Below are 12,215 nucleotides of genomic sequence, written 5' to 3'. Positions count from 1 at the left end.
TTTCAACGGATGTTGACATCCGTCCGTTCACATATTTTATATTTTAATTATTTGTTTTTATTTAAAAATAATAAAAAAATCTTCAACAGATGTGGCGACATCCGTTAACAGATTGCCACATCCATTTTAATAAAATTTTTAAAACTATTTTGATTATTATTTAAATAATAATATATAAATTAAATTAATAATAATTATTTTATTAAATAAAATAAAATTAATTCATAAATAATTAAGTAATAATTTTAAATTAATTAAATAATATTTATATATTAATTTAAAATATAATAAATTAAAAACTAAAAATTTAAAAAGAAAAAACTTCATGGATGTTACCTCCGTTTTAATAAATTTTTAAAAACTATTTTATTATTTAAATAATAATACATAAATTAAATTAATAATAATTATTTTATTAAATAAAATAAAATTAATTTATAATTAATTAAATAATAATTTTAAAAAAATTAAATAATATTTATATATTAATTTAAAATATAATAAAATAAAAAATTAAAAACTTTAAAAAGAAAAAAACTTCACAGATGTTACCACATCTGTATCATAAATTTTTAAAAATTATTTTAATTATCATTTAAAATAATAATACATAAATTAAATTAATAATAATTATTTTATTAAATAAAATAAAATTAATTTATAAATAATTAAGTAATAATTTAAAAAAAATTAAATAATATTTATATATTAATTTAAAAACTTAAAAAAACTAAAAACTTAAAAAAAAAAATTAAACGGATGTGACACATCTATTGAAGAATTTTTCTTCAACGGATATCGTCATCCATTCAAGAAAAAAGAAAAAGGTGTAAAATATTTTAAAATATAAAAGATAATTTTGAAATTTAAAAAAAATGTGATGCTACAGGAAACAAGGTACTGTAGGGAGTAACCCTCTCTACTCTACTTTTTAGATTCATTGAGGACTTTTACTTCCTGCATTTACATAATTTCTTTAAGCATCCTCCCAAACTTATGAAATGACGACTTTACCCTTCAGAAAAATAACTTTCAAATTATATATTTTCGGAAACTTTTCAAAATTTCCTAAACAATATTTTTGGAACACAATTTTCAGAACAAAAATTGAGAACGTGATTTTTAGAATAAATTTTTCAGAGTTGTTCGATTAAAAGTTTGAAGCTTTGGATGAGACGTGAAAAATAAAAATGATTAAGAAATTCCTTTGAAAGGTGAAACCAAACATGTCCTTAAAAAGTTTGTGACATTACATTACAGACAAATACTAAAGACAAGGAACAGAAAAGTTAAAGTAAATGAATTATCTGATTAGACAGTACGTAGAGGAAGGAATTTTCATCTTTTAGAATGAAGTGCAATCATCACTGTCACAATATACCTTTTTTATACTGTAGTTGTAGAATAAACTAAAATATTAGGGAAAAACAATAGAGGAACAAGTTTGGTATGATTTAGATTTTTGGGATTGAAAGTTAGATGACCGAGTTAAAAAAACATTTTTATCTTTATTTAATTTTTTTCTTCTTCTTTCATATTGCTCTCTTTTCAGTCAGAAAATTCTCTGTTTCACCGCAGAATACTTTCTTATTTTATAAATTTGTAGTTTAATTTTTCTGAAATTTAGAATTATATTATTTTAATTTTTTTATAATTTTTATTTAATGCCATAATTTTATAAAACTTATATTTTAATTAATGTTTCATTTCCTAGAAATATACATTTTAAAATATAAAAAGATACTTTTTTATTTTATGGATAAGATCTTACTTAAAAGTCCATAATCTTATATCTTATGGTATATTAGTATATTCAAATAAGTAGTTCTTGTAACAGTTGGCTTCTGAGTTCGTTATATAACTTATATTATACAAATGTTATTATGATTTATTGGATAAATAGATTATTTAGCATAACAATTATTAATATAATTTATTCTTAATATGATGTGAAAAAAATTATCATTGGTACATATTTTTTTTTATTAGTTGTTATATATGTTTATTAAAAGAAAAACTAAGCTTAATATGTAATTATCTTTTACTTTTTGTGTTTTTTATTTTGTGAGTTTTAAATTCTTTCTTTTAAGGATAATTATATATTAATGTTAGTTTTGATTGTGACATCCCAAAATATATAGCAATGTATATATGTAGAATGCATCGATTATAATAATAGAAAGCAGTTAAGGGTACACAATAGATAGAATTAAGGAGTACAGCTATCCAAGTCTGGCTGAGAAGTTTTAAACCTTAAGTACAAGTTCATAATTTTCCGAAATACAAGACTAATGAAATTTTAAAGAGACCTAAAAAGTTTCCCGAAATGACGGATCATGATAAAATGAAGTCTAGAAGTCTTTCAAAATGAAGAGCTATATAACATAAGAGCTAGTAGAAATCCTAAGCACTAGGTGCTGGGTCTTCCTCAACTTCCAAAGCTTGCTCCAAAGGTACACCATCACCTACTGCTCACATCCAAAGGATTGGATGATCATCGCAAGGGGGAAAGCAAACACATGCAACACATACAAATGCAAGGGTGAGCTAGGTCTCAAACAATTATACAATTCATTTTCAACCAATCTAGCATTTACCAGAATATCCATACACATAAGTCATCATAAACATAAGCATTTATTTCATAAAACTCATCAAGACAAGCATCCTATCATGTTAAGACTCTAGACATGTCCGGACATAGAATGTATGTAGAGCTGGGGCGGGTTGTGCACTTGTGATGGCCTCTATTGCTTTGCAAAGCCATTGCCGAGGGGTTCCACCCGACCATACACAAGGCTAGTCCGTTACCGCGAAATAGACCTCTAGTGATAGCGTCTACCCTAGGACCTCCCACTACTCCCACCACACGCGTCAATCCTCTCTAAGTGAGAATGAAAGACCGTTGGAGCGTTAGGGATAACCCCCCATATGGAAGCCTCTTACATTCATTCAATACACTAACTGATCCCACTGAGAGATCTAAATTTCCGATTCAATCCGACCATTTTAAATCTCATAATATTCCTTTTTGATCAACAATGTACATCATAAACCACTTATAACCATACACTTTCAACCAATCTGGATCACATGAAGATGCATTCATAAATTGTAACCGAAATATTTAAATAACAACTTACTGGAATGAGAGGAAATAAAACAGAAACCACCACCACTTAAATGGACGGACACTGTTTGGACGAACGTCATACACCCTTGGACGGACACTGTTTGGACGAACGTCATACACCCTTGGACGGACACTGTTTGGACGAACGTCATACACCCTTGGACGGACACTGTTTGGACGAACGTCATACACCCTTGGACGGACACTGTTTGGACGAACGTCATACACCCTTGGACGGACACTGTTTGGACGAACGTCATACACCCTTGGACGGACACTATTTGGACGAACGTCATACACCCTTGGACGGACACTGTTTGGACGAACGTCATACACCCTTGGACGGACACTAGGTCGAACGCCTCCAATATGAACGCTCGCTACTACTTATGGACGCTCGCTACTAATTCAGCCCCTGACCGAACGCTAATTAAACCTTCAACTGACCGAACGCTACTCAGCACATGGAATGACCGAGCGTTCAACTCCGACATGGACGAACGCTCAGTTTGCACATTCTGCAGAATTTAATTCTGCAGAATTCTCAGAATTCTGCAGACTGTATCAGAATCTCCCTTGGCCATTTCTAACAACTTTTCTCAACTTATTAGACTCTTAATTCTCGTTTTAGACTTAATTAAACTTATCCAAATTATTCTAAACATTTCCACTACCATTTTTAAGTGATTAAAGTTCATTTTCAGCCCCAAAACACTAACTTCAACAACTTAGGGACCCAAATTTGATTCTTACCACTTTGCACCTATCTTGACCAAATTAGTGACTGAAACAAGTCACAATACAGTGGGTGAAACTGTCCCCACAGTCCAAAAACATGACAAACCTCATTTGCTCAAAATCACTACCTCACTTCCTCCAAAATGACCAAAAAGTGACCTTAAGACACTTGATTTTCCTTCCTATCAACACCACAACAAATTTTACACACCAAAACAGTTCCAACTTACATAATTCATCACTCAAAATCATCCCAAACAGTTCATATCCATCAATCACCAAATTTACGTAACACTCACACTTCCATACATGCATTTCAAGTTAGCAAAATTCAAAATTATGCTTCCAACAACATACCAATTTGAAAATCATCATGCATTCACGTCATACAACTAAATCGAAAAAGAAGAACTAGCTCCCCTTACCTCTAGTGTAGACAACCAAGCTCAAGTAGGAACCCTAGACCACTTGCTTGCACTTTCAAAATGTTAGAATCACCTATAAATCATCAATTGATGATAGAAAACGAATCTTAGCACCAAATAGAAGCTAGATTATGGAAGAAAACGAAATGGGTTGCATGCAACAAGTTCAATCACATGCTTACAACCCTAGGGCACATGAGAAAGGGGGTTTTCTTACCGGTTCAGATTAGAGAAAATTGATCGACTAAGAGCAACACCCGCTACTTTGTGATCGTTGGGGCAGCACCTAATCGAGGATTCAATGGTTCAGTGTGAAGAATGGAAAGGGAGAAGATATAGGAGGAGGAGAGAGCTTGTAGGAAGAGGAATGGTTTCTCAGACAAGAGGAATGAGTTAAAAACCAATGTTTCTAAACTAATGTAATTTTATTTTAAAGTACTCAACCTCTCATCTTTTGCCACTTGTCATCCCCTTTTTGCTGACTCAAATCCAAGTCCTTACATTCTCCCCAACAACAAAAATTTTCGTCCTCGAAAATTAGGACTTACCAGAAAACAAGTGAGGATATGACTTCTTCATCTCTTCTTCCTTCTCCCAGGTAGAATCGCCAGTTTTGCTGTCCCATATGACTTTGATCAGTCTGGTAGCTTTCCCATCTGGTCGTTTGGATAGCCTCTCATCTACTTTGACCGGTTGCATCTCTATAGAGAGATCTTCCTTGACTTGTACAGTGTCGGCTTCCAACACGTGAGAAGGGTCGGGGACATACTTCCGAAGCTGAGAAACATGAAAGACTGGATGGAGATTAGCTAGCTGGGGCGGCATAGCTATCTCATATGCGACTGGTCCGATGCGTCTAGTAATCTGATATAGCCCAAGGTATCTGGGAGAAAGCTTCTTAGCACGGATAGCCTTCCCTACTCCAGTAGTAGGTGTCACACGAATAAACACATGGTCACCGGCCTCGAACTCCAAAGGCCTGCGTCTCCTGTCAGCATATGATTTCTGCCTACTCTGTGAGGCTCTCATCCTCTCTTGAATCACTCTCACTTTCTCAGTCGTTTGTTGCACTATTTCTGGCCCAGTCAACACAAACTCCCCATCATGGAACCAGCATAAAGGTGTCCTGCAGTGCCTCCCATACAGAGCTTCGAACGGTGCCATTCCAATACTGGTTTGAAAGCTGTTATTATATGTGAACTCCACCAATGGCAGCACTTCATCCCAAACTCCCATATGATCAAGTACACACGTCCTAAGCAGATCCTCCAATGACTGTATAGTCTGTTCTGACTGACCATCAGTCTGAGGATGGTAAGCAGAACTCATCTGGAGTCTACTGCCCATCTCATTCTGTAAAGTCTGCCAGAAGCGAGAAGTGAAGCGGGGGTCTCTGTCCGATATGATGCTGGAAGGCACACCATGCAACCTAACTATTTCCTTGATGTACAACTGAGCTAACTTCTGCATAGGCATCTTCAAATTAATTGCCAAGAAGTGGGCACTCTTGGTCAATCTATCAACTATTACCCAGATGACATCATGCTTTCTGATAGTGTGTGGCAAATGGGTTACGAAATCCATTGCAATGCTGTCCCATTTCCACTCAGGAACATCAGGTTGTTGTAACATACCACCTGGCCTCTGGTGTTCTATCTTAGCCTTCTGACAGGTAAGGCAAGAGGAAACAAATCTAGCTATATCACCTTTCATACCTGACCACCAAAATGAATTCTTAAGATCTTGGTACATTTTAGTCATGCCGGGATGCATGCTAAAACGACTACGATGACCTTCTTCTAAAATCACTCTTTTCAACTCTCCATCATTTGGTATACATGTTCTTCCTTTGAATCGTAGAAGACCGTCTGTCCCAGTGTTAAAATCTCTTCCTTGTTCTCTACCAATTAAAGCCCTTGACTTCTGAAGCTCGGGGTCTACTAGTTGTCCCTCTTTAATTCTTTCAAAGATACGACTTGATATAACCAATTTGCAACATTTAATGCCATCAGGTTCAAATTCTACATCCAGCTTTAAATCACTGAAGCTCTCAACTAGCTCCAACTCTTTAACCATCAACGCAGAAATATGTACTGCCTTTCTGCTTAAGGCATCAGCAACTACATTTGCCTTCCCTGGATGATAAAGAAGGTCAAAATCATAATCCTTCAAGAATTCCATCCACCTTCTCTGCCTCATATTAAGTTCCTTCTGATTAAAGAGATACTTCAGGCTCTTGTGATCACTGAACACCTGAAATTGAGCTCCATACAAATAATGTCTCCATATCTTAAGAGCAAACACCACTGCAGCTAATTCCAGATCATGTGTAGGGTAGTTTCTCTCATGAATCTTTAGTTGTCTTGAGGCATATGCAACAACTCTTCTTTCTTGCATCAAGACACTTCCTAGTCCCTGATAGGAAGCATCACATAAAACCTCAAAAGGTTTACCTGTGTCAGGAATGGCCAATACTGGAGCGCTAGTCAATCTCTGCTTCAACTCCTGAAAGCTAGTCTCACAACGATCGGTCCAAGCAAATGGAGTGTCTTTTCTCGTCAGTTGCGTCAAAGGGGCTACAATCTTAGAGAAATCTTCAATGAAGCGACGATAGTAGCCTGCTAACCCAACAAAGCTTCTGACCTCGGTGACTGACTTTGGTCTTTCCCATTGTAACACGGCTTGAACCTTGGCCGGATCTATAGAAATCCCATCAGCCGATATAATATGACCAAGGAACTGCACTTCTCTCATCCAGAACTCACATTTTGAGAGCTTGACATACAACTTTCTTTCTCTCAATATCCTCAACACCATTCTAAGATGGTCGACGTGTTCTTCTTCACTCCTAGAATAAATTAGAATGTCATCTATGAAGACGACAACGAATTTATCTAAGAAAGGTCGGAAAATCCTATTCATGTAATCCATGAATATGGCAGGGGCGTTAGTCACACCAAAGGGCATGACCACATACTCGTAATGGCCATATCTGGATCTAAAAGCTGTCTTCTGAACATCGTCAGCCTTAACTAATATTTGGTGATAGCCGGACCGTAGATCAATCTTGGAAAACACAACTGCCCCATATAGCTGATCCATCAAATCATCAATTCTAGGCAAAGGGTACTTATTCTTGATGGTTAATTTGTTAAGTTGCCTGTAATCCACACACAGTCTTGAACTGCCATCCTTTTTCTTTACAAGTAATACAGGCGCACCCCAAGGAGAAACACTGGGCCGGATGAACTGCTTCTCCAACAACTCTTCAATCTGCTTTTTCAATTCAGCCAATTCAGCTGGCGCCATGCGATATGGGGCTATAGAGATAGGCCCTGCCCCAGATACAATGTCTATGGAAAACTCTACCTCTCTTGGAGGAGGTAAGCCAGGAATCTCCTCAAGAAACACATCTAGAAATTCACTGACTACCGAGAGGTCTACGTCAGAATCTCCTTGCTTTACTTCCATGTGTGATAGTATCAGGAAACAACATGCACCTTCTATTAGGTCTTGTCTCAACACACCAAGAGTTAGAGGTGTGTAATCCTCCTCATTGGGAAATACTAGCTTCTTCTCTCCACAATCAATAAGAATACGATTGGCAGACAGCCAATCCATCCCTAGGATGACATCCAAACCCTGCAAAGGCAAACATATCAAGTTTACCTTGTACTGACGCCCCTCAACCACTACTGAACATCTAACACAAACTGTAGATGTCTTCACTATCCCAGAAGTAGGAGTAGATACAGTCAAGTCATACTGTAGCTCTCTCACTGGTAACCCCAACTCTCTAGCACAAGTCTCAGACACAAATGAGTGTGTCGCTCCAGAGTCAAACAAAACCATGCAAGATCTACCACCCAATACACATGTACCGAAAATCAAATCACCTGAGCTAGTTGCTTCTATCCCTGTCAGTGCATAAACACGTCCAGTGGCCTGAGGTCTGACGCCACCTCCGTGCTGAGATCTCCCTGCATGCTGCGGCCGGGAAGTAGCTCTCCTACCCATAGGGCAATCCCGCTCATAGTGGCCCTCCTTGTGGCATCGGTTGCACCTCCGAAAATTAGTCCTCTGGGGACATGAAGATAAGTAGTGCGAACCGCCACATCCATAGCATCTCACGCCACTCTGAGATGAGGACTGGCTCGGCTGAACAGAAGGCTGAGAAGATCCTCCAGAACTACGAGAAGAAGAAGATCTGGAGTATGGTGCCTTCCTGGAACTGGACCCGCCTCTAGACATGGCTGGTCCCCCAACCCTCAATGGCTGGACCTGACGGCTCGGGTATCCCTCAGTTTCTCTCTTTGTCTTCTCCATATCCCTAGCCATCTCCACAAGAGCTGGAAACTCCCTCAGACGGTGACCTCTCACCAAGAGCTTGATGTCACCACGCAACCCGTTTTCAAACTTGCGGCATTGCCACTCTTCATCCACTGTCATGGTATTAAATCGGAGGAGATGTTTGAAACGATCAGTATACTCAGATACTGACATGTTTCCTTGTACTAGCTCTAAGAACTCCACTTCTTTAGCATATCTAAGAGTGTCAGGGAAGTATTCCCTATAGAACTTCTTCTTGAATAGGTCCCATGTGATAGGGGTTCTAGTTCCCTCCAAGATCACCCGTGCACTGCTCCACCAGTGGCTTGCCTCTCCAGTCAATAGATACTCAGTATAAGACAACCTGTTCTCATTAGGGCACCTCTTGGCATTGTAGACTCTCTCCATATCACGAAGCCACTGATCGGCTTCATCTGGTGAGCATTTGCCATCAAACTTGGCGGGATGATGCTGCAAGAAATTCTCCAAACTCCATTCTTGAGTTGGAGCAGCCGAAGAAGAAGAAGGACCGGTGGGAATCCTGCCACTAGTCATCACCTCCAAGAACTGTCTTTGGGTGGCCTCGGCTGCCACCCTAGCACTTTCCGAGGCTACTCTAGCGGCTTCTAAGTTTTGTAGTGCCATGGTATTTTGTTGGACTAGTGAATTATTTTGTTGTTGCATGGAGTTCATCAGTGATTCCATCATCCGCATCATTTCCGTCTGATCGGGTTGTGGAGGTGGAGGAGGAGGAGGTCTAGGCGCCATATTCTGTTTAGGATCAAGGAGCAAAACAATTAGTCTTACTCAAGAATTTAGAATGCTTCCGTACATTTAAGGCACATAAGCACAAACAAAGGATGCACATAACCTACAGGTTCTCTAAGGATAAAAACTGCTCTGATACCATAAATGTGACATCCCAAAATATATAGCAATGTATATATATATGTAGAATGCATCGATTATAATAATAGAAAGCAGTTAAGGGTACACAATAGATAGAATTAAGGAGTACAGCTATCCAAGTCTGGCTGAGAAGTTTTAAACCTTAAGTACAAGTTCATAATTTTCCGAAATACAAGACTAATGAAATTATAAAGAGACCTAAAAAGTTTCCCGAAATGACGGATCATGATAAAATGAAGTCTAGAAGTCTTTCAAAATGAAGAGCTATATAACATAAGAGCTAGTAGAAATCCTAAGCACTAGGTGCTGGGTCTTCCTCAACTTCCAAAGCTTGCTCCAAAGGTACACCATCACCTACTGCTCACATCCAAAGGATTGGATGATCATCGCAAGGGGGAAAGCAAACACATGCAACACATACAAATGCAAGGGTGAGCTAGGTCTCAAACAATTATACAATTCATTTTCAACCAATCTAGCATTTACCAGAATATCCATACACATAAGTCATCATAAACATAAGCATTTATTTCATAAAACTCATCAAGACAAGCATCCTATCATGTTAAGACTCTAGACATGTCCGGACATAGAATGTATGTAGAGCTGGGGCGGGTTGTGCACTTGTGATGGCCTCTATTGCTTTGCAAAGCCATTGCCGAGGGGTTCCACCCGACCATACACAAGGCTAGTCCGTTACCGCGAAATAGACCTCTAGTGATAGCGTCTACCCTAGGACCTCCCACTACTCCCACCACACGCGTCAATCCTCTCTAAGTGAGAATGAAAGACCGTTGGAGCGTTAGGGATAACCCCCCATATGGAAGCCTCTTACATTCATTCAATACACTAACTGATCCCACTGAGAGATCTAAATTTCCGATTCAATCCGACCATTTTAAATCTCATAATATTCCTTTTTGATCAACAATGTACATCATAAACCACTTATAACCATACACTTTCAACCAATCTGGATCACATGAAGATGCATTCATAAATTGTAACCGAAATATTTAAATAACAACTTACTGGAATGAGAGGAAATAAAACAGAAACCACCACCACTTAAATGGACGGACACTGTTTGGACGAACGTCATACACCCTTGGACGGACACTGTTTGGACGAACGTCATACACCCTTGGACGGACACTGTTTGGACGAACGTCATACACCCTTGGACGGACACTGTTTGGACGAACGTCATACACCCTTGGACGGACACTGTTTGGACGAACGTCATACACCCTTGGACGGACACTGTTTGGACGAACGTCATACACCCTTGGACGGACACTAGGTCGAACGCCTCCAATATGAACGCTCGCTACTACTTATGGACGCTCGCTACTAATTCAGCCCCTGACCGAACGCTAATTAAACCTTCAACTGACCGAACGCTACTCAGCACATGGAATGACCGAGCGTTCAACTCCGACATGGACGAACGCTCAGTTTGCACATTCTGCAGAATTTAATTCTGCAGAATTCTGAGAATTCTGCAGACTGTATCAGAATCTCCCTTGGCCATTTCTAACCACTTTTCTCAACTTATTAGACTCTTAATTCTCGTTTTAGACTTAATTAAACTTATCCAAATTATTCTAAACATTTCCACTGCCATTTTTAAGTGATTAAAGTTCACTTTCAGCCCCAAAACACTAACTTCAACAACTTAGGGACCCAAATTTGATTCTTACCACTTTGCACCTATCTTGACCAAATTAGTGACTGAAACAAGTCACAATACAGTGGGTGAAACTGTCCCCACAGTCCAAAAACATGACAAACCTCATTTGCTCAAAATCACTACCTCACTTCCTCCAAAATGACCAAAAAGTGACCTTAAGACACTTGATTTTCCTTCCTATCAACACCACAACAAATTTTACACACCAAAACAGTTCCAACTTACATAATTCATCACTCAAAATCATCCCAAACAGTTCATATCCATCAATCACCAAATTTACGTAACACTCACACTTCCATACATGCATTTCAAGTTAGCAAAATTCAAAATTATGCTTCCAACAACATACCAATTTGAAAATCATCATGCATTCACGTCATACAACTAAATCGAAAAAGAAGAACTAGCTCCCCTTACCTCTAGTGTAGACAACCAAGCTCAAGTAGGAACCCTAGACCACTTGCTTGCACTTTCAAAATGTTAGAATCACCTATAAATCATCAATTGATGATAGAAAACGAATCTTAGCACCAAATAGAAGCTAGATTATGGAAGAAAACGAAATGGGTTGCATGCAACAAGTTCAATCACATGCTTACAACCCTAGGACACATGAGAAATGGGGTTTTCTTACCGGTTCAGATTAGAGAAAATTGATCGACTAAGAGCAACACCCGCTACTTTGTGATCGTTGGGGCAACACCTAATCGAGGATTCAATGGTTCAGTGTGAAGAATGGAAAGGGAGAAGATATAGGAGGAGGAGAGAGCTTGCAGGAAGAGGAATGGTTTCTCAGACAAGAGGAATGAGTTAAAAACCAATGTTTTCAAACTAATGTAATTTTATTTTAAAGTACTCAACCTCTCATCTTTTGCCACTTGTCATCCCCTTTTTGCTGACTCAAATCCAAGTCCTTACATTGATAATTATTAAAATTTTAATTTGTTGTCTTATTGTATTAAAACAAGCTAATATTTTTGTGTAA

General features: G+C 38.1%; 2 long non-coding RNA genes across 2 annotated transcripts; both read right to left on the bottom strand.

Moving 5' to 3' along the window:
* Positions 1-2,326: 2,326 nt before the first annotated feature.
* LOC128194696 (uncharacterized) lies at positions 2,327-4,792 on the bottom strand. Its single transcript, XR_008246022.1, has 3 exons — positions 4,514-4,792; positions 4,297-4,369; positions 2,327-2,468 (listed from the first exon to the last, which is right to left on the bottom strand). It is a non-coding gene; the product is annotated as an uncharacterized LOC128194696 (long non-coding RNA).
* A 4,981-nt stretch (positions 4,793-9,773) lies between these two features.
* Positions 9,774-11,928, bottom strand: LOC128194695 (uncharacterized). The gene is made up of 3 exons (XR_008246021.1): positions 11,865-11,928; positions 11,648-11,720; positions 9,774-9,891 (listed from the first exon to the last, which is right to left on the bottom strand). It is a non-coding gene; the product is annotated as an uncharacterized LOC128194695 (long non-coding RNA).
* Positions 11,929-12,215: the final 287 nt, after the last annotated feature.

The sequence above is a fragment of the Vigna angularis genome, chromosome 11 (assembly GCF_016808095.1).
Source record: "Vigna angularis cultivar LongXiaoDou No.4 chromosome 11, ASM1680809v1, whole genome shotgun sequence".
Lineage (NCBI taxonomy): Eukaryota > Viridiplantae > Streptophyta > Magnoliopsida > Fabales > Fabaceae > Vigna > Vigna angularis.
Note: the sequence above shows the minus strand (reverse complement) of the source record. Positions and strands in the feature narration are given on the sequence as shown.